Here is a 24,053-nt window from a genome sequence, read left to right on the forward strand (position 1 = left end):
TAGAACGGCTCTTGTGTGCATGGCTCACAAGGAGGGGTGGAAAACTCCCTAGTCTTGTAGAAACAAGAAATTAATTATTTAAAGCAGGAACACATGAGCCATGCGCACAGTGAACAAGCCTGTAGGGCCGAATAATATTGCACACCCCATTTTTCAGTTTTTGAATTTCCACAAAAATTTAAAATAACCAATAAATTTCATTCACCTTTACAATTGTGTTCCACTTGTTGCTGATTCTTCACCAAAAATTTACATTTGGTATCTTTATGTTTGAAGCATGATATGTGGGAAAAGGCTGAAAAGTTCCAGGGGGATGAATACTTTCGCAAGGCACTGTATCAAGATAATGGAACAGTAATGGTGGCAACATCATGGGGACACTAAGATCCATAGACAATATGGAGAGGAGTCTTCTGCTCACGGAGCAGACGCTCAATGGGACAGATGAGGGGGGAGATGGTAGGATGGAGCTGCAGGACGATGAAGTAGCAAGCTGGGTGACAGTTAGGAAGCGGGGTAGAGGGAAGAGTGCCAGGGAGGCTAGTCCTGATCTGGCACACCCCAATAAGTTTGCTAAGTTGGCAGATGAGGGGGGTTCCAGTACAGGGGTAGCACTGCTGCAGCCAGGCATGTCCTCTGAAAGCCGGAGGAGCGACTGCTCCAGTAAGGAGGGAAATAGGAGAGCAGTGCAGGCCAGACAGGTGCTGGTAGTGGAGGACTCGACTATTAGGCGAACAGATAGGGCAATCTGTCACAAAGACAGGGATCGTCGAACGGTGTGCTGCCTACCTGGCGCTCGAGTCCGACACATTGCTGATCGGGTGGACAGATTACTGGGAGGGGCTGGTGAGGACCCAGCGGTCATGGTGCACATTGGCACAAATGACAAAGTTAGACGTAGGTGGAAGGTCCTTAAAGATGATTTCAGGGAATTAGGCCGCAAGGACCTCCAACGTGGTATTTTCCGAAATACTGCCTGTACCACGTGCCACGGCAGAGAGGCAACGGGAGATTAATAAGTAGCTCAAGAATTGGTGTAGGAAGGAGGGGTTTGGGTTCCTGCAGAACTGGGCCGACTTCTCAGTTGGCTACAGGCTCTACGCTAGGGACGGGCTGCATCTCAATGGGGAAGGTGCAGCTGTGCTGGGGGAGAAAATGGCTAGAAGGTTGGAGGAGTGTTTAAACTAGGAATTGGGGGGGAGGGTATTCATTTTATAGGAGGGGAAGATAGTGCAGATAGAGACCTGGGCACAAATAAGGAAGTTGGGGGTGGCGGTGGCATGAAGGGTGGGGTTAGAATAGTTATTAATTTAAGAAATAGAGGTACAGAGAGGAACATCAAGTGCATGTATACTAATGCCAGAAGCCTCGCCAACAAAATGGACGAATTAGAACTAATGTTGTTGGAGCATAATTATGACATGGTGGGGATATCTGAAACATGGCTGGATGAGAGCCATGACTGGGCTGTTAACTTGCAGGGCTATAGCCTGTTCAGAAATGACCGTACAGATAAGCGAGGGGGTGGGGTGTGTCTATATGTAAAATTGTCCTTAAAACCCATCCTGCGTGATAATATAGGTGAATTTAATGAAAATGTAGAGTCCCTGTGGGTGGAGATAAGGGGAGGGGGAAAAATAATAAATTACTGATAGGGGTTTGTTATAAATCTCCAAAAATAATGGAAGCAATGGAGAATATCCTCGTAAAGCAAATAGATGAAGCTGCGACTCAAGGAGAAGTCATTATTATGGGGGACTTCAAAAACCCTGAAATAGATTGGGGAACAGAAACCTGCAGTTCCAGCAAAGGTTTTTGACAACTATGAGAGACACTTACCTTTCACAACTGGTTCAGGACCCAACAAGAAGGGGGGCACTGCTAGACCTAATATTAACCAACAGGCCAGACCGCATAGCAAATATAAGGGTTGGGGGTCACTTGGGAAATAGCGATCACAAAATAATAAGTTTTCACGTATCCTTTAAAAAGATGTGTAATAGAGGGGTTACAAGGATACTAAACTTCAGGAGGACAAATTTCCAACGGATGAGAGAGGATCTTGGTGCAATTAACTGGGACGATATCCTGAGACATAAAAATACACAAAGAAAATGGGAGACGTTTATTAGCATCCTGGATAGGACCTGTGCACAGTATATACTGTATGGGAATAAACATACTAGGAATAGGAGGAAACCAATATGGCTAAATAGAGCTGTAAGGGGCGCAATAAGTGACAAAAAGAAAGCATTTAGAGAATTAAAGGAAGTAGGTAGTGAGGTAGTTAGACCGCACATGGAGTACTGTGTCCAGTTTTGGGCACCGGTGCTCAGGAAGGATATAATGGAACTAGAGAGAGTACAAAGGAGGGCAACAAAATTAATAAAGGGGATGGGAGAACTACAATACCCAGATAGATTAGCGAAATTAGGATTATTTAGTCTAGAAAAAAGACGACTGAGGGGCGATCTAATAACCATGTATAAGTATATAAGGGGACAATACAAATATCTCGCTGAGGATCTGTTTATACCAAGGAAGGTGACGGGCACAAGGGGGCATTCTTTGCGTCTGGAGGAGAGAAGGTTTTTCCACCAACATAGAAGAGGATTCTTTACTGTTAGGGCAGTGAGAATCTGGAATTGCTTGCCTGAGGAGGTGGTGATGGCGAACTCAGTCGAGGGGTTCAAGAGAGGCCTGGATGTCTTCCTGGAGCAGAACAATATTGTATCATACAATTATTAGGTTCTGTAAAAGGACGTAGATCTGGGGATTTATTATGACGGAATATAGGCTGAACTGGATGGACAAATGTCTTTTTTCGGCCTTACTAACTATGTTACTATGTTACTATGTTACTATGTTACTATGTTACTATGAGGCATTAAATAAATACAAAAAGTAAATAAATTCTGTAAAAAGCAAATCAAGGCAGCAAAGACTGAGACAGAGAGACTCATTACCAGAGAGAGTAAAAATAATCCTGAAATATTCTTTAACTACATAAATAGTAAGAAACTAAAAAATGATAGTGTTGGCCCCCTTAAAAATAGTCTGGGTGAAATGGTGGATGAGGAAAAAGCCAATATGCTAAATGACTTTTTTTCATCAGTATTTACACAAGAAAATCCCATGGCAGACAAAATGAATAGTGATAAAAATTCCCAATTAAATGTCACCTGCTTAACCCAGCAGGAAGTGCGGCGGCGTGTAAAAATCACTAAAATTGACAAATCTCCGGGCCCGGATGGGATACACCCCCGAGTACTGCAGGAATTAAGTACAGTCATTGATAGACCATTATTTTTAATCTTTAAAGACTCCATAATAACAGGGTCTGTACCACAGGACTGGCATATAGCAAATGTGGTGCCAATATTCAAAAAGGGGACAAAAACTGAACTCGGATATTGTAGGCCAGTAAGCTTAAACTCTACTGTGGGTAAAATCCTGGAGGGCATTCTAAGGGATGCTATAGTGGAGTATCTGAAGAGGAATAACCTCATGACCCAGTGTCAGCACGGGTTTACTAGGGACCGTTCATGTCAGACTAATTTGATCAGTTTCTATGAAGAGGTAAGTTCCGGATTGGACCAAGGGAATCCAGTGGATGTAGTGTATATGGACTTTTCAAAAGCTTTTGATACGGTGCCACACAAAAGGTTGATACATAAAATGAGAATAATGGGGATAGGGGAAAATATGTGTAAGTGGGTTGAGAGCTAGCTCAGGGATAGGAAACAAAGGGTGGTTATTAATGGAGCACACTCGGACTGAGTTGCGGTTAGCAGTGGGGTACCACAGGGGTCAGTATTGGGCCCTCTTCTTTTTAACATATTTATTAATGACCTTGTAGGGGGCATTCAGAGTAGAATTTCAATATTTGCAGATGACACTAAACTCTGCAGGGTAATCAATACAGAGGAGGACAATTTTATATTACAGGATGATTTATGTAAACTAGAAGCTTGGGCTGATAAATGGCAAATGAGCTTTAATGGGGATAAATTTAACCCCTTCATGACCCAGCCTATTTTGACCTTAAAGACCTTGCCGTTTTTTGCAATTCTGACCAGTGTCCCTTCATGAGGTAATAACTCAGGAACGCTTCAATGGATCCTAGCGGTTCTGAGATTGTTTTTTCGTGACATATTGGGCTTCATGTTAGTGGTAAATTTAGGTCAATAAATTCTGTGTTTATTTGTGATAAAAACGGAAATTTGGCGAAAATTTTGAAAATTTCGCAATTTTCACATTTTGAATTTTTATTCTGTTAAACCAGAGAGTTATGTGACACAAAATAGTTAATAAATAACATTTCCCACACGTCTACTTTACATCAGCACAATTTTGGAAACAAAATTTTTTTTTGCTAGGAAGTTATAAGGGTTAAAATTTGACCAGCGATTTCTCATTTTTACAACGAAATTTACAAAACCATTTTTTTTAGGGACCACCTCACATTTGAAGTCAGTTTGAGGGGTCTATATGGCTGAAAATACCCAAAAGTGACACCATTCTAAAAACTGCACCCCTCAAGGTTCTCAAAACCACATTCAAGAAGTTTATTAACCCTTCAGGTGCTTCACAGCAGCAGAAGCAACATGGAAGGAAAAAATGAACATTTAACTTTTTAGTCACAAAAATGATTTTTCAGCAACAATTTTTTTATTTTCCCAATGGTAAAAGGAGAAACTGAACCACGTACGTTGTTGTCCAATTTGTCCTGAGTACGCTGATACCTCATATGTGGGGGTAAACCACTGTTTGGGCGCACGGCAGGGCTTGGAAGGGAAGGAGCGCCATTTGACTTTTTGAATGAAAAATTGGCTGCACTCTTTAGCGGACACCATGTCACATTTGGAGAGCCCCCGTGTGCCTAAAAATTGGAGCTCCCCCACAAGTGACCCCATTTTGGAAACTAGACGCCCCAAGGAACTTATCTAGATGCATAGTGAGCCCTTTAAACCCCCAGGTGCTTCACAAATTGATCCGTAAAAATGAAAAAGTACTTTTTTTTCACAAAAAAATTCTTTTAGCCTCAATTTTTTCATTTTCACATGGACAACAGGATAAAATGGATCCTAAAATTTGTTTGGCAATTTCTCCTGAGTACACCGATACTTCACATGTGGGGGTAAACCACTGTTTGGGCACATGGTAAGGCTCGGAAGGGAAGGAGCGCCATTTGACTTTTTGAATGAAAAATTATCTCCATCGATAGCGGACACCATGTCGCGTTTGGAGAGACCCTGTGTGCTTAAACATTGGAGCTCCCCCACAAGTGACCCCATTTTGGAAACTGGACCCCCCAAGGAACTTATCTAGATGCCTAGTGAGCACTTTAAACCCTCAGGTGCTTCACAAATTGATCCGTAAAAATGAAAAAGTACTTTTTTTTCACAAAAAATTTATTTTCGCCTCAATTTTTTCATTTTCACATGGGCAATAGGATAAAATGGATCCTAAAATTTGTTGAGCAATTTCTCCCGAGTACGCCGATACCTCATATGTGGGGGTAAACCACTGTTTGGGCACACGGCAGGGCTCGGAAGGGAAGGCGCGCCTTTTAACTTTTTGAATGGAAAATTAGCTCCAATTGTTAGCGGACACCATGTCGCATTTGGAGAGCCCCTGTGTGCCTATGCAATGGAGCTCCCCACAAGTGACCCCATTTTGGAAACTAGACCCCCCAAGGAACTTATCTAGATGTGTAGTGAGCACTTTGAACCCTCAAGTGCTTCACAGAAGTTTATAACGCAGAGCCATGAAAATAAAAAAAAAAAATGATTTTCTCAAAAATGAATTTTAGCCCGCAATTTTTTATTTTCCCAAGGGTAACAGGAGAAATTTGACCCCAAAAGTTGTTGTCCAGTTTCTCCTGAGTACGCTGATACCCCATATGTGGGGGTAAACCACTGTTTAGGCACATGCTGGGGCTCGGAAGTGAAGTAGTGACGTTTTGAAATGCAGACTTTGATGGAATGCTCTGCGGGCGTCACGTTGCGTTTGCAGAGCCCCTGATGTGGCTAAACAGTAGAAACCCCCCACAAGTGACCCCATTTTGGAAACTAGACCCCGAAAGGAACTTATCTAGATGTGAGGTGAGCACTTTGAACCCCCAAGTGCTTCACAGAAGTTCATAACACAGAGCAGTGAAAATAATAAATACGTTTTCTTTCCTCAAAAATAATTTTTTAGCCCAGAATTTTTTATTTTCCCAAGGGTTACAGGAGAAATTGGACCACAAAAGTTGTTGTCCAGTTTCTCCTGAGTACGCTGATACCCCATGTGTGGGGGTAAACCACTGTTTGGGCACACGTGGGGGCTCAGAAGGGAAGTAGTGACTTTTGAAATGCAGACTTTGATGGAATGGTCTGCGGGCATCACATTGCGTTTGCAGAGCCCCTGGTGTGCCTAAACAGTAGAAACCCCCCACAAGTGACCCCATTTTGGAAACTAGACCCCCAAAGGAACTTATCTAGATGTGTGGTGAGCACTTTCAACCCCCAAGTGCTTTACAGAAGTTTATGACGCAGAGCCGTGAAAATAATAAATACGTTTTCTTTCCTCAAAAATAATTTTTTAGCCCAGAATTTTTTATTTTCCCAAGGGTTACAGGAGAAATTGGACCACAAAAGTTGTTGTCCAGTTTCTCCTGAGTACGCTGATGCCCCATGTGTGGGGGTAAACCACTGTTTGGGCACACGTGGGGGCTCAGAAGGGAAGTAGTGACTTTTGAAATGCAGACTTTGATGGAATGGTCTGCGGGCGTCACGTTGCGTTTGCAGAGCCCCTGGTGTGCCTAAACAGTAGAAACCCCCCACAAGTGACCCCATTTTGGAAACTAGACCCCCCAAGGAACTTATCTAGATATGTGGTGAGCACTTTGAACCCCCAAGTGCTTCACAGACGTTTACAACGCAGAGCCGTGAAAATAAAAAATCATTTTTCTTTCCTCAAAAATGATGTTTTAGCAAGCAATTTTTTATTTTCTCAAGGGTAACAGGAGAAATTGGACCCCAGTAATTGTTGTGCAGTTTGTCCTGAGTATGCTGGTACCCCATATGTGGGGGTAAACCACTGTTTGGGCACACGTCGGGGTTCGGAAGTGAGGGAGCACCATTTGAATTTTTGAATACAAGATTGGCTGGAATCAATGGTGGCGCCATGTTGCGTTTGGAGACCCCCTGAAGTGCCTAAACAGTGGAAACCCCTCAATTCTACCTCCAACACACCCCTAACCCTTATCCCAACTGTAGCCGTAACCCTAATCACAACCCTAACCCCAACACACCCCTAACCACAACCCTAACCCCAACACACCCCTAACCCTAACCACAACCCTAATTCCAACCCAACTCTAAGGCTATGTGCCAACGTTGCGGATTCGTATGAGATTTTTCAGCATCATTTTTGAAAAATCCGCGGGTAAAAGGCACTGCGTTTTACCTGTGGATTTACCGTGGATTTCCAGTGTTTTTTGTGCGGATTTCACCTGTGGATTCCTATTGAGGAACAGGTGTAAAACGCTGCGGAATCCGCACAAAGAATTGGCATGCTGCGGAAAATACAACGCAGCGTTCCCGCGCGGTATTTTCTGCACCATGGGCACAGCGGATTTGGTTTTCCATATGTTTACATGGTACTGTAAACCCGATGGAACACTGCTGCGGATCCGCAGCGGCCAATCCGCACCGTGTGCACATAGCCTAATTCTAAAGGTATGTGCACACGCTGCGGAAAACGCTGCGGATCCGCAGCAGTTTCCCATGAGTTTACAGTTCAATGTAAACCTATGGGAAACAAAAATCGCTGTACACATGCTGCGGAAAAACTGCACGGAAACGCAGCGGTTTACATTCCGCAGCATGTCACTTCTTTCTGCGGATTCCGCAGCGGTTTTAGAACTGCTCCAATAGAAAATCGCAGTTGTAAAACCGCAGTGAAATGCGCAGAAAAACCGCGGTAAATCCACGATAAATCGGCAGCGGTTTAGCACTGTGGATTTTTCAAATCCGCTGCGGAAAAATCCGCATAGGACCAGAATACGTGTGCACATACCGAAACCCTAACCCTAGCCCTAACCCTACCCCTAACCCTACCCCTACCCCTAACCCTAGCCCTAACCCTACCCCTACCCCTAACCCTACCCCTACCCCTAACCCTACCCCTAACCCTAACCCTACCCCTAACCCTAACCCTACCCCTAACCCTACCCCTAACCCTAACCCTAGTTCTTACCCCAACCTTAGTGAAAAAAAAAAAAATTCTTTATTTTTTTTATTGTCCCTATCTATGGGGGTGACAAAGGGGGGGGTCATTTACTATTTTTTTTATTTTGATCACTGAGATAGGATATATCTCAGTGATCAAAATTCACTCTGGAACGAATCTGCCGGCCGGCAGATTCGGCGGGCGCACTGCACATGCGCCCGCCATTTTGGAAGATGGCGGCGCCCAGGAAAGAAGACGGACGGACCTCGGGCGGCCAGGTAAGTATAAGGGGGGGGAGATCAGGGCACGGGGGGGGGCGTCGGAGCACGGGGGGGTGGATCGGAGCACGGGGGGGGTGGATCAGAACACGGGAGGGAGGATTGGAGCACGGGGAAGGATTGGAGCACGGGGTGAGGGATCGCTGTGCGGGGGGGGTGGATCGGAGCACGGGGGGGTCGCTGTGTGCGGGGGGGGGGATCGGAGTGCGGGGGGGTTTGATTGCAGCACAGGGGGTGTGATTGGTGCACGGGGAAGCGGACAGGAGGACGGGGGAGCGGAGCACAGGACGGAGGGGAGCGGACCACAGATCGGGGGGCTGGGGGGGCGATCGGAGGGGTGGGGTGGGTGCACATAAGTGTTTCCAGCCATGGCCGATGATATTGCAGCATCGGCCATGGCTGGATTGTAATATTTCACCAGTTTTTTAGGTGAAATATTACAAATCGCTCTGATTGGCAGTTTCACTTTCAACAGCCAATCAGAGCGATCGTAGCCACGAGGGGGTGAAGCCACCCCCCCTGGGCTAAACTACCACTCCCCCTGTCCCTGCAGATCGGGTGAAATGGGAGTTAACCCTTTCACCCGGCCTGCAGGGACGCGATCTTTCCATGACGCATATGCTGCGTCATGGGTCGGAATGGCACCGACTTTCATGACGCAGCGTATGCGTCAAAGGTCGGGAAGGGGTTAAGGTCATGCACTTGGGTAGAAGTAAAAAGATGTATAATTATGTGCTTAATTTCAAAACTCTGGGCAAAACCGTCAATGAAAAAGACCTGGGTGTATGGGTGGATGACAAACTCATATTCAGTGGTCAGTGTCAGGCAGCTGCTACAAAGGCAAATAAAATAATGGGATGCATTAAAAGAGGCATAGATGCTCATGAGGAGAACATAATTTTACCTCTATACAAGTCACTAGTTCGACCACATTTAGAATACTGTGCACACTTCTGGTCTCCGGTGTATAAGAAAGACATAGCTGAACTAGAGCGGGTGCAGAGAAGAGCGACCAAGGTTATTAGAGGACTGGGGGGTCTGCAATAACAAGATAGGTTATTACACTTGGGGCTATTTAGTTTGGAAAAACGAAGACTAAGGGGTGATCTTATTTTATTGTATAAATATATGAGGGGACAGTACAAAGACCTTTCTGATGATCTTTTTAATCATAGACCTGAAACAGGGACAAGGGGGCATCCTCTGCTTTTGGAGGAAAAAAGGTTTAAGCATAATAACAGACGCGGATTCTTTACTGTAAGAGCAGTGAGACTATGGAACTCTCTGCCGTATGATGTTGTAATGAGTGATTCATTACTTAAATTTAAGAGGGGACTGGATACCTTTCTGGAAAAGTATAATGTTACAGGGTATATATACTAGATTCCTTGATAGGGCGTTGATCCAGGGAACTAGTCTGATTGCCGTATGTGGAGTCAGGAAGGAATTTTTTTCCCCAATGTGGAGCTTACTCTTTGCCACATGGGTTTTTTTTTGCCTTCCTCTGGATCAACATGTTAGGTTAGGCTATGGGTTGAACTAGATGGACTTATAGTCTTCCTTCAACCTTAATAACTATGTAACTATGTAACTATGATTGCTGACGGACATCTTTGGCAAGCGTCTTGTTACTGCTTTCTTATATGGATGACACCCATGATATGGTTGTAATTACATTGACGCAACAGCACATCCATCATGGAGGCTTACAGAACATTAACATGGAATATTCAAAGTAATTCCAATGTTTGGTCTACCATTCTAATAATAAATCATATTTAATTGCAAAGGCTGTTGTTGTTCAGTTCAGTATGGATTTCTTATTTCATCTGTTTATTGCCATTTATTAGATCTTTTCCTGACCTTGTTACCGTATATACTCGAGTATAAGCCGACCCGAGTATAAGCCGACCCCCCTAATTTTGCCACAAAAAACTGGGAAAACCTATTGACTGGAGTATAAGCCTAGGGTGGGAAATGCAGCAGCTACCGGTAAATGCCAAAAATAGATACCAATAAAAGTAAAATTGATTGAGACATCAGTAGGTTACGTGTTTGCAGCAGAAAATGTCACATCGTGATCCGGGTTTTGATTAAAAATGTTAGTAATGTCAGACTGGCTTGTCTGCCTACCTTTCGTATGTAACTGCATGCATTTTTGATTATTCACCATTCAAACGTTATATTACCATTTGGCAATTGTGTTTACCTGTTGACGCATACTTCAAGTGTCTTCTCTCCCCTCTTCTTCCCCTTCTCTTCCTCCCTCCTTTCCAGCCTTCCTCCCCCCTCCCCTTCCCTCACCCCTCATTCCCCTTATGCCTACTTCCTCCCTGCCCCCTTAATTGTTAAAATCCAATAAAGTTTATTTTGAAGAAGAAAAAAAAGTTGACCAGCCATTTCTCATTTATACAACACCATTTTTTTTTTAGGGACCACATCTCATTTGAAGTCATTTTGAGGGGTCTAGATGATAGAAAATACCCAAGTGTGACACCATTCTAAAAACTGCACCCCTCAAGGTGCTCAAAACCACATTCAAGAAGTTTATTAACCCTTCAGGTGTTTCACAGGAATTTTTGGAATGTTTAAATAAAAATTAACATTTAACTTTTTTTCACAAAAAATTTACTTCAGCTCCAATTTGTTTTATTTTACCAAGGGTAACAGGAGAAAATGGACCCCAATAGTTGTTGTACAATTTCTCCTGAGTATGCCGATACACCATATGTGGGGGTAAACCACTGTTTGTGCGCATGGGAGAGCTCGGAAGGGAAGGAGCGCCGTTTGACTTTTCAATTCAAAATTGACAGGAATTGAGATGGATGCAATGTTGAGCTCAGAAGCGAAGGAGGGCAAAATTGACAGGAATTGAGGTCGGACGCCATGTTGCGTTTGGAGAGCCCATGATGTGCCTAAACAGTGGAAACCCCCACAAGTGACACCATTTTGGAAAGTAGACCCCATAAGGAACTTATCTAGAGTTGTGGTGAGCACTTTGACCCACCAAGTGCTTCACAGAAGTTTATAATGCAGAACCATAAAAAAAATCATATTTTTTCACAAAAATCATTTTTTGCCCCCAATTTTTTATTTTCCTAAGCGTAAGTGAAGAAATTGGACCCCAAAAGTTGTACAATTTGTCCTGAGTACGCTGATACCCCATATGTGGGGGTAAACCACTGTTTGTGCGCATGGGAGAGCTCGGAAGGGAAGGAGCGCCGTTTGACTTTTCAATTCAAAATTGACAGGAATTGAGATGGATGCAATGTTGCATTTGGAGAGCCACTGATGTGCCTAAACATTGAAACCCCCCACAAGTGACACCATTTTGGAAAGTAGACCCCCTAAGGAATTTATCTAGATGTGTGGTGAGCACTTTCACCCACCAAGGGCTTCACAGAAGTTTATAATGCAGAGCCGTAAAAATAAAACACAAATTTTTTCCCACAAAAATTATTTTTTAGCCCCCAGTTTTGTATTTTTCCAAGGGTAGCAGGAGAAATTGGACCCCAAAAGTTGTCCAATTTGTCCTGAGTACGCTGATACCCAATATGTTGGGGTAAACCCCTGTCTGGGCACACGGGAGAGCTTGGAAGGCAAGGAGCACTGTTTTACTTTTTCAACGCAGAATTGGCTGGAATTGAGATCGGACGCCATGTCGCGTTTGGAGAGCCCCTGATGTGCCTAAATAGTAGATTATAACTGAAACCCTAATCCAAACACACCCCTAACCCTAATCCCAATGGTAACCATAACCACACCCCTAAACCAGACACACCCTAACCCTAATCCCAACCCTATTCCCAACCGTAAATGTAATCCAAACCCTAACCCTAACTTTAGCCCCAACCCTAACCCTAACTTTAGCCCCAACCCTAACTGTAGCCTTAACCCTAGCCCTAACCCTAACCCTAGCCCTAGCCCTAACCCTAATGGGAAAATGGAAATAAATACATTTTTTTAATTTTTTAATTTTTCCCTAACTAAGGGGGTGATGAAGGGGGGTTTGATTTACTTTTATAGCGGGCTTTTTAGCAGATTTTTATGATTGGCAGGCGTCACACAATGAAATTTATTGCAAAAAATATTTTTTGCATTACGACATTATTAGAGCTATAATTTTTCCATATTTGAGTCCACAGAGTCATGTGAGGTCTTGTTTTTTGCGGGACGAGTTGACGTTTTTATTGGTAACATTTTCAGGCACATGACATTTTTTGATCGCTTTTTATTCCGATTTTTGTGAGGCAGAATGACCGAAAACCAGCTATTCATGAACTTCTTTTGGGGGAGGCGTTTATACTGTTCTGCGTTTGGTAAAATGGATAAAGCATTTTTATTCTTCGGGTCAGTACGATTACAGCGATACCTCATTTATATCATTTTTTTATGTTTTGGCGCTTTTATACGATAAAAACTATTTTATAGAAAAAATAATTATTTTTGCATCGCTTTATTCTCAGGACTATAACGTTTTTATTTTTTTGCTGATGATGCTGTATGGTGGCTCGTTTTTTGCGGGACAAGATGATGTTTTCAGCAGCACCATGGTTATTTATATCTGTCTTTTTGATCGCGTGTTATTCCACTTTTTGTTCGGCGGTATGATAATAAAGCGTTGTTTTTTGCCTCGTTTTTTTTTTTCTTACGGTGTTTACTGAAGGTGCTAACTAGTGGGCCAGTTTTATAGGTGGGGGCGATACTAAATATGTGTACTTTTATTTTTTTTTTTATTATTTAGATAAAGAAATGTATTTATGGGAATAATATATATATATTTTTTCATTATTTAGGAATATTTTTTTTAATTTTTTTTACACATTTGGAATTTTTTTTTTAAACTTTTTTACTTTGTCCCGGGGGGGGGGGGGGGGGGGGGGGAGGGACATCACAGATCGGTGATCTGACAGTTTGCACAGCACTCTGTCAGATCACCGATCTGACTTACAGCAGTGCAGGCTTCACAGTGCCTGCTCTGATCAGGCTCTGTGAAGCCACCTCCGCGGCCATCTTGGATCCGGGCCTGGAGCAGGGAGGGAGGTAGGAAGACCCTCACAGCAACGCGATCACATCGAGTTGCTGCGGGGGGCTCAGGGAAGCCCGCAGGGAACCCCCTCCCTGCGCGATGCTTCCCTGTACTGCCGGCACATCGCGATCATGTTTGATCGCAGTGTGCTGGGGGTTAATGTGCCGGGGGCGGTCCGTGACCGCTCCTGGCACATAGTGCCGGATGTCAGCTGCGATAGGCAGCTGACACCCGGCCGCGATCGGCCGAGCTCCCCCCGTGAGCGCTGCCGATCACATATGACGTATTATCCCGTCGGTGGTCATAGGGGCCCACCCCACCTCGACGGGATAGTACGTCTAATGTCAGAAAGGGGTTAAGGATGTGAACATCATACTTATATTAAAGGTGAAAGCTCTGGAATCTGATTTGTAGAAAACCAATAAAAAGGAAAAAATAAAGGTAAAAAAATCAAGAAAAAACAAAAAGAACCTTATATCATATTGAATCTTCTTAAAGATGAAACGTAATGTTTATTTATTCACTTTAAAGGTATGTGCACACGTCAGGATTTCTTGCAGAAAATTCCTGAATAAAACCGGACATTTTTTGCAAGAAATCCGCATGTGTTTTTTTTGCGTTTCTGACGCTTTTTTTGTTCCGCGTTTTGACACTTTTTTTCCAGAGCTTCCCAATGCATTAAATTGCGGGAAAAACGGAAAAAATCCACAAAATTAATGAACATAATGCGTTTTTTTACCGCAATGCGTTTTTTTTGCGGAAAAAAGCATCATGTGCACAAAAATTGCAGAATGCATTAAAAATGATGGGATGCATATGTATTCGTTTTTTATGCGCTTTTATAGCGAAAAAACGTGAAAAAAACGCAATGTGTGCACACAGCCTAAAAACATTGTGAAATACAATCAACATACACACAACCGTGCTAGACTAAATATATCCCTCACACTGTTAATCCTAGTTAGAGCTGCCTAGCAGCGGAGGTTGCCACCCTACAATAATCACGAGATAGGAGCCCCTGCTCCATGGCGGCTGTCCCTGAAACTCCTGTATGTCACCTATGAACAGTGTGAATCCGATAAACCACCATTCAACCATAACAGGAAAATGAAATGGACAATAATTACCAAATTGAAAGATGATGAATAGCAGTCATTAAACAGTGTGAAAGGGAGTGAATAACATGATAGCACAAAGTGCATAATAGTCACATAGTACCTCACTACAACTGTTCCCTGCTGATATGACCAGCCTACAGTATATATGTTAGACAAAAAAGGTTGACACTGAAGGGGCAATATATACCTATACCAGATGTAATATATGTGTTTGAATTTTACTTATGGGGAGCCCAGTGAAAACAAGTAAAGTGAGTGGAAACCACTCGTAAGCAGTGAAAAACCAACCACCAGAGCTAGGGACCTAACTGCAAGAAAATGACATGGCAAGGATATACATATAATCACAATAATTCTTTATTTGTAATGGTAATAACATATATATATGTGCACATATTGGAAGGATATATAAAAAACATAATAATCACAAAGATAAAATCACAAAAATATATATAAAAATCTGAATAGATATAAAGTATGCCAAAAAAAGGGAAGGGTTAATATCAGGACTCTTATAAAAATCAATCAGGGATAAAAAATGATGTGTACCACAAGTGCTAAAAAGATGATAGGTATGTCAAAAGTGAGCATATAACACCAAAATATCTATGGGGTTTAGGTAAAATGACCCATAACATAATATAATCAGGCCATATGGCCAACCACCATGTAAAAGAGTGAAATGCGCAAACAAACAATGTGGTAGAGAACCAGGAAGTAAAAATGTGCAAAATGGCAATGTGTAAACAAGGGGGTGATAAGGGGAGATTATTAACCCCTTAGTGACAGAGCCAATTTGGTACTTAATGACCGAGCCAATTTTTACAATTCTGACCACTGTCATGAGGTTATAACTCTGGAACGCTTCAACGGATCCCGCTGATTCTGAGAGTGTTTTTTCGTGACATATTGTACTTCATGATAGTGGTAACATTTCTTCGATATTACTTGCGATTATTTATGAAAAAAACGGAAATATGGCGAAATTTTTTAAAATTTTGCAATTTTCAAACTTTTTTTTATGCCCTTAAATCAAAGAGATATGTCACGAAAAATAGTTAATAAATAACATTTCCCACATGTCTACTTTACTTCAGCACAATTTTGGAAACAAAATTTTTTTTTGTTAGGGAGTTATAAGGGTTAAAAGTTGACCAGCAATTTCTCATTTTTACAACACCATTTTTTTTAGGGACCAAATCACATTTGAAGTCATTTTCAAGGATCTATATGATAGAAAATAACGAAGTGTGACACCATTCTAAAAACTACACCCCTCAAGGTTCTCAAAACCACATTCAAGAAGTTTATTAACCCTTTACGTGCTTCACAGGAACTGAAACAATGTGGAAAGAAAAAATGAACATTTAACTTTTTTTTGCAAACATCTTAATTCAGAACCATTTTTTTTATTTTCACATGTGTAAAAACAGAAATGTAACCATAAATTTTGTTATGCAATTTCTCCTGAATACGCTGATACCCCATATGTGGGGGTAAACCACTTTTTGGGCGCACCACAGAACTTGGAAGTGAAGGAACGCCGTTTGACTTTTTCAATGCAGAATTGGCTGGAATTGAGATCGGACGCCATGTCACGTTTAGAGAGCCCCTGATGTGCCTAAACAGTGGAAACCCCCCACAAGTGACACCATTTTGGAAACTAGACCCCTTAAGGAACTTATCTAGATGTGTGGTGAGCACTTTGAACCCCCAAGTGCTTCACAGAAGTTTATAACGTAGAGCCGTGAAAATAAAAAATCGCAAATGATCTTTTCGCCCACAAATTCTTATTTTCACAAGGGTAACAGGAGAAATTAGACCACAAAAGTTGTTGTGCAATTTATCCTGAGTATGTCGATACCCAATATGTGGGGGTAAACCACTGTTTGGGCGCACGGCAGAGCTTGGAAGAGAAGGAGTGTCGTTTTACTTTTTCAATGTAAAATTGGCTGGAATTGAGATTGGACGCCATGTCACGTTTTGAGAGCCCCTGATGTGCCTGAACAGTGGAAACCCCCCACAGGTGACACCATTTTGGAAACTAGACCCCTTAAGGAACTTATTTAGATGTGTGGTGAGCACTTTGAACCCCCATGTGCTTCACAGACGTTTATAACGTAGAGCCGTGAAAAAAAAATCGCATTTTTTCTACAAAAATGATCATTTTGCCACCAAATTTTTATTTTCACAAGGGTAACTGGAGAAATTAGACCACAAAAGTTGTTGTGCGATTTTTCCTGAGTATGTCGATACCCAATATGTGGGGGTAAACCACTGTTTGGGCGCACCGCAGAGCTTGGAAGAGAAGGAATGCCGTTTTACTTTTTCAATGTAGAATTGTCTGGAATTGAGATCAGACGCCATGTCGCGTTTGGAGAGCCCCTGATGTGCCTAAACAGTAGTAGAAATCCCCCACAAGTGACCCCATTTTGGAAACTAGACCCCCCATGGAACTTATATAGATGTGTGGTGAGAACTTTGTATGCCCAAGTGCTTCACAGAAGTTTATAATGCAGAGTCGTGAAAATAAAAAATATTTTTTTTTCCACAAAAAAGATACTGTAGCCCCCAAGTTTTTATTTTCACAAGGGTAACAGGAGAAATTGGACTGCAAAAGTTGTTGTTCAATTTATCCTGAGTACGCTGATGCCCCATATGTGGGGGTAAACCACTGTTTGGGCGCACGGCAGAGCTCGGAAGGGAAGGAGCGCCGTTTTGGAATGCAGACTTTGATAGAATGGTCTGTGGGTGTTATGTTGCGATTGCAGAGCCCCTGATGTACCTAAACAGTAGTAGCCCCCCGCAAGTGACCTTATTTTGGAAACTAGACCCCTCCAGGAACTTATCTAGATGTGTGGTGAGAACTTTGAATGCCCAAGTGCTTCACAGAAGTTTAGAATGCAGAGTCGTGAAAATAAAAAATATTTTTTTTCCACAAAAAAGATATTGTAGCCCCCTAGTTTTTATTTTCACAAGGGTAACAGGAGAAATTGGACCACTAAAGTTGTTGTTCAATTTATCCTGAGTACGCTGATGCCCCATATGTGGGGGTAAACCACTGTTTGGGCGCACGGCAGAGCTTAGAAGGGAAGGAGCGCCGTTTTGGAATGCAGACTTAGATAGAACTGCCTATGGGCGTTATGTTGCGTTTGCAGAGCCCCTGATGTACCTAAACAGTAGTAACCCCCCACAAGTGACCCCGTTTTGGAAACTAGACCCCCAAGGAACTTATATAGATGTGTGGTGAGAACTTTGAATGCCCAAGTGCTTCAGAGAAGTTTATAATGCAGAGTCATAAAAATAAAAAATATTTTTTTTTTCCACAAAAAAGATTTTGTAGCCCCCAAGTTTTTATTTTCACAAGGGTAACAGGAGAAATTGGACCCCAGAAGTTGTTGTCCAATTTATCCCAAGTACGCTGATGCCCCATATGTGGGGGTAACCCACTGTTTGGGCGCACGGCAGAGCTCAGAAGGGAAGGAGCACCATTTGACTTTTTGAGAGCAAAATTGGCTGTCGTGTTTGGAGACTCCCTGATGTACCTAAACAGTGGAAACCCCCCAATTCTAGCTCCAACCCTAACCCCAACATACCCGTAACCCTAATCTCAACCTGATCCATAATCCTAATCACTAACCCTAACGATAATCACAACCCTTACCCCAAAACAACCCTAATGTCAACCCTAACCATAACCCTAATCAAAACCCTAAATCCAACACACCCCTAATCCTAATCTCAACCCTAACCTCAAACCTAACCCTAATCCCAATACACCCCTAATCACAACCCTAACCTTAACCCTAATCCCAAACCTAACCCTAATCCCAAGCGTAACCCTAATGCCAACCCTAACCCTAATACCAACCCTAATCCAAACCCTAACCCTAATCCCAACTCTAACCCTAACTTTAGCCCCAACCCTAGCCCTAACTTTAGCCCCAACCCTAACCCTAAGGCTACTTTCACACTTGCGTCGTTTGGCATCCGTCGCAATCCATCGTTTTGGACAAGAAACGAATCCCGCAAATGTGCCCGATGCGTTTTTTGCCCATAGACTTGTATTGCCGACGGATCGTGACGGATGGCCACACGTCGCGTCCGTCGTGCACTGGATCAGTTGTGTTTTGGCGGACCGTCAGCACAAAAAAAGTTCAATGTCACGTTTTTTTGTACGTCGCATCTGCCATTTCTGACCGCGCATGCGTGGCCATAACTCCGCCCCCTCCTCCCCAGGACATAGACTGGGCAGCGGATGCGTTGAAAAACTACATCCGCTGCCCACGTTGTTCACAATATTCACGTGCGTCGGTATGTCGGGCCGACGCATTGCGACGGCCCCGTACCGACGTAAGTGTGAAAGAGGGCCTAACCCTAAATTTAGCGCCAACCCTAAATTTAGCCCCAACCCTAACCCTAAATTTAGCCCCAACCCTAAATTTAGCCCAAACCCTAACCCTAATTTAGCCCTAACCCTAACTCTAGCCCTAACCCTAGCCCTAACCCTAGCCCTAACCCTAGCCCTAACCCTAGTTTTAGCCCCAACTGCTCTTCTCCTGCCGGCCGGCAGATGGCGATAGATTGCGGGCGCACTGCGCATGCGCCCGCCATTTTCTTTTCCCCGGCAGCCAGGAGGAGCAGCAGGAGGACCCAGGGACAGCGGTAAGTATCATAGGGTCCCCGAATCCCCCTATTTCTCTGTCCTCTGATGTGCGATCACATCAGAGGACAGAGAATTACACTTTGCTTTTTTTTGTTTTTGCGGTCGCCGGTAAACAGTTAATTACCGGCGATCGCAAAACAGGGGTAGGTAAAACCGACCCCGATCATGCTCTTTGGGGTCTCGGCTACCCCCGGCAGCTGAGACCCAAAAGATTCTCCCGGGGCCGGCCGGCACACTGCGCATGCGCCCGCCATTTTGAAGATGGCGGTGCCCACCGGGAGCCACGAGGAGCACCGTGGGAGACAGGTGAGTATCGGGGGGCGATCGGGGACCCCTTTTCTCTGTCCTCTGATGTGCGATCACATTGGAGGACAGAGAAATTAAAAAGAAATCGCGTTTTTTTTTTGCGATCGCCGGTAAACGGTTAATTACCGGCGATCGCAAATGCGGGGTCGGTAAAAAAAACCCCGAATCATGTTCTCTGGGGTCTCGGCTACCCATGGCAGCCGAGACCAAGGAGAAAATCCGACTCTGGGGGCGCTATTTACTTTTTCCACAGCGCCGTTAATTTACAGCGCTGTGGTTTAAGTACCCTTAGCGGCCGCCGTTAAAAGGCGTATCGCGGTCGTTAAGGGGTTAAAAGAGTACCTGTACCTTAATGGCGTCACTAAATCCAACTAATGCGCACCCCGACGCGCGTTTCGGATATAAAATCCTTCGTCAGGGGGTGACGAAGGTCCCCTGACGAAGGATTTTATATCCGAAACGCGCGTCGGGGTGCGCATTGGTTGGATTTAGTGACGCCATTAAGGTACAGGTACTCTTTTAATAATCTCCCCTTATCACCCCCTTGTTTACACATTGCCATTTTGCACATTTTTACTTCCTGGTTCTCTACCACATTGTTTGCGCATTGCACTCTTTTACATGGTGGTTGGCCATAGAGCCTGATTATATTATGTTATGGGTCATTTTATCTAAACCCCATAGATATTTTGGTGTTATATGCTCACTTTTGACACATCTATCATCTTTTTAGCACTTGTGGTACACATCATTTTTATCCCTGATTGATTTTTATAAGAGTCCTGATATTAACCCTTCCCTTTTTTTGGCATACCTTATATCTATTCAGATTTTTATATATATATTTGTGATTTTATCTTTGTGATTATTATGTTTTTTATATATCCTTCCAATATGTGCACATATATATATGTTATTACCATTACAAATAAAGAATTATTGTGATTATATGTATATCCTTGCCATGTAATTTTCTTGGAGTTAGGTCCCTAGCTCTGGTGGTTGGTTTTTCACTATGACCAGCCTACCTAGCTGCCGGGGTTGACACCCTACTGTTCAGCGGAAATGGCGCCCCCGCTCCACGACGGCTCACCCTAAGAAGACCCTAAAGATAAACTGATACATTCAAAGGGTATAACAAATTAGGCTCACACAGTGGCCATAATAGCTAGTTTAAGGCAGGCTGAGTACAATTAGAGCAAACAGATACACAGTACAGATATGAGACGGTTGTCTCATTTTACTTCAAAAAGATAACATGTGAAAAAGGGGTACTCATCATATCCGATGTTTAAGAAAAAGCGCCTCAATGCGTTTCACTAATCAGGATCATCAGGAGGCCCAGATGTACAGATACTGCATGGTGACCACCCATGTCACTACTAAATATATAGATGCAGATGAGCCCTGCACCAATGAGGAGAAAACTCCTTCAATCGATAGCGGTAAAAAACACAGTGCACCAAATAGGACCCAAAACATATCCTCAATATTGTATTTCATGCCCATCTCCTCCCGTATGATTTCCGCTCACAGCAACATTTTTAAGTGCAGGTTGATCATTGGTACAAAATTGATAAAGAAATACCAGTATTCGTGGGATGCATATTTGCGTTCCAGTGTCGCGCAGGCTGCCCCATTAGCCTCTGCTTCTGGCTGACATGTGCAGCATGAATCACGGCTGGTGGACATGCGCTGTTTTAGTGGAACGCATACTTGTGTTCCAGTGACGCTGGCGACCTGGCCCTGATCTTCATGTCCCCACAAAACCACCATATATCACTTCTTGCTGCAGTCTGTTCCTGAAAGCATTTAGCTTTGAAACACTTCATAGCTGCGTCTGTGGGGATGGTGGTTTCACAAAACTCTGAAGTTAGGTTTCCTAACCAGTCTCCCTGTTCCCATCCCTTTCCTTTGGAAACAGGTATAGTTTCCGCGATATGCGAAAACTCTAGGGAGTACCTGATCAGTTTTTACTTATGGATATAGGGCTGAAAGAGCTTAACCCAAAGTATTATCAGTGGGGTCATATGTGGCATTATACAAGGCCAAAATACATTGCAAATCTGTTTGGTCTTGCTCTGAGAGTCTGAGGGGAATTGTCCCGAAATGGGGTCTGGCAGTTACACATGCAATACAGTTGGATTTATTATATTGCTCCACATTTTATTTCATCCACATACGCCATTCATTTCTCTCTGTATAATCTGTTTCCATGGTTACCTTCTCCTCCTAACTCACATCCCCAAATACTTTGAACTTTGATTTTTCTATTGCTGACTCTTGGGGGCTCTCTTTCTCACTCTCATTGTCCTGTTGAGCAATAGCCTTCAACCAAAATGTTCCCTGCTGAGCCCTTCTACCCAGGATGTGTAGTCCTAATACGTAAAGACCTGTCTCCAAGAGAGGGTTCATCTATAGTTATGAGAAGAGAGTTATAAGAGGATTCCCAGGTCAAAAGCTCTGGATCACAATCCCATTTTGGGAGAAGTATAGCAATCTTTATCCTCTCAAGAAGAGGCTTCCCCGATAAGCTAACACGATTCATAGCTTCCTCTGGCTTATATCCCCATGAGGTCCCCGTGTTCCAGGCTGGATCTGACCAGGAGATACAATTCTCATACCCTGATCTATTTACAAAGATCTTTGCTACAGCCCCTTTGATCCCTGTTAGAAATGTATTGTTGGGATTAGTACTTTTCCTACCAAATTTAACATTCCATTGACATTTCACTATTCTACAAAGCATCAAACCACATAGTTATTTCTGTATCATTTTTGGTTATCTTAGCCATCTGTCCCTCCTGAGGTACTGACCCTCCAAAACCTCTAAAAGGGGACATTTTTCTCTTTCTGCTGGGTGTGTACCTGATGCAGAACAGAGCTAAAAGTAAACATAGTCCAGGGTTTTCCCCAATGCCTCACTTGCTTTGTGGCCTATGTGACTTCCAACATTTGCATAACATTTTGCATTACCTCTCCAGTGAAATGGGTAGCTCCGCTGCAGTGGCTCTTGGCATCAGGAAGACTTCTGACCACCCTGAGAAGAGATCAACACACATGAACACATACGTTCCTACCTGAGGTAGTTGTATGAAGCCAATCTGCAGTCGTTGAGACGGGTAGAGGTGCTTAGGCATGTGCTTGTGGTGCCTTCACTATACTACCTGTGTTGTGCACATGTTAGACATGCCTGTGTAAATCTAGTAGTAACCTGTTGTTAATTCTGTTATCGAGCTCCCTCCTGTGGTCATGAATGGTACTTCGGTGAGTTCTGTTCATGGACTCCCTCTGGTGGCTGTGAGTGGAGCTGCTGCTTCTGAGGTTCCTTCCACAGGTGACTTAAGTTGTTCTTTAGCTGCTACTCTATTTAACTCCACTTAGATCATTACTCCATGCCAGCTGTCAATGTTCTAGTACTGGTTTAGTTCGCTCCTGGATCTTTCTGGTGTCCTGTCTACTCCAGCAGAAGCTAAGTTCCTGCTAGTTATTTATTTGTTTACTATTTTTCTTGTCCAGCTTGCTATTATGATTTTGTCTTGCTAGCTGGAAGCTCTGGGATGCAGAGTGGCACCTCCGCACTGTGAGTCGGTGCGGAGGTCTTTTTGCACACTCTGCGTGGTTTTTTGTAGTTTTTTGTGCTGACCGCAAAGATACCTTTCCTATCCTCTGTCTGTTTAGTAAGTCGGGCCTCTCTTTGCTGAAATCTATTTCATCTCTGTGTTTGTGACTTTCATCTTAACTCACAGTCAATATATGTGGGGGGCTGCCTTTTCCTTTGGGGAATTTCTCTGAGGCAAGGTAGGCTTTATTTTTCTACCTTTAGGGCTAGCTAGCTCTGAGGCTGTGACGAGTTGCATAGGGAGCGTTAGGAGCAATCCACGGCTATTTCTAGTGAGTGTGATAGGTTTAGGGGTTGCGGTCAGCAGAGTTCCCACTTCCCAGAGCTTGTCCTGTATTATTTTAACTATCAGGTCGTTCCGGGTGCTCCTAACCACTAGGTCCATAACAGTCCTAACCACCAGGTCCATAACAGTAACCATTGTGAAACCAGAGGTGACCCATTACTCATCCACCATAGCACGCATGGCATTCAGGTGCATTGGACCATAAGCCGCAGGCATACCTGCTGTCCCACCTTCCACAAACCTTCATGGTCCTGAGCCCCAGCTTTCTACCAAATTTTTCTCTGCTCCCCAGGGGCTTGCCGAGTTGGAGCCTGTAAGATACTCAACCATAACTGGTTATACTCAGTGCTTAACATGATCAGTGGAGGAGTGGAGGGGCCTCAGGTGTCTCGTTTTGCCTTGGCTTTCTTGCAGCTTCCTTGTCTGCTCAGTCCACCTTGTCATTGCCTCGTACTCTGTCAGTAGTGAGTTTCATATGTGCCTTTACCTTAACTATGGCAACCTCTTTTGGGAGCAGTAGCGCGTCCA

The sequence above is a fragment of the Ranitomeya imitator genome, chromosome 4 (genome assembly GCF_032444005.1).
Source record: "Ranitomeya imitator isolate aRanImi1 chromosome 4, aRanImi1.pri, whole genome shotgun sequence".
NCBI lineage: Eukaryota > Metazoa > Chordata > Amphibia > Anura > Dendrobatidae > Ranitomeya > Ranitomeya imitator.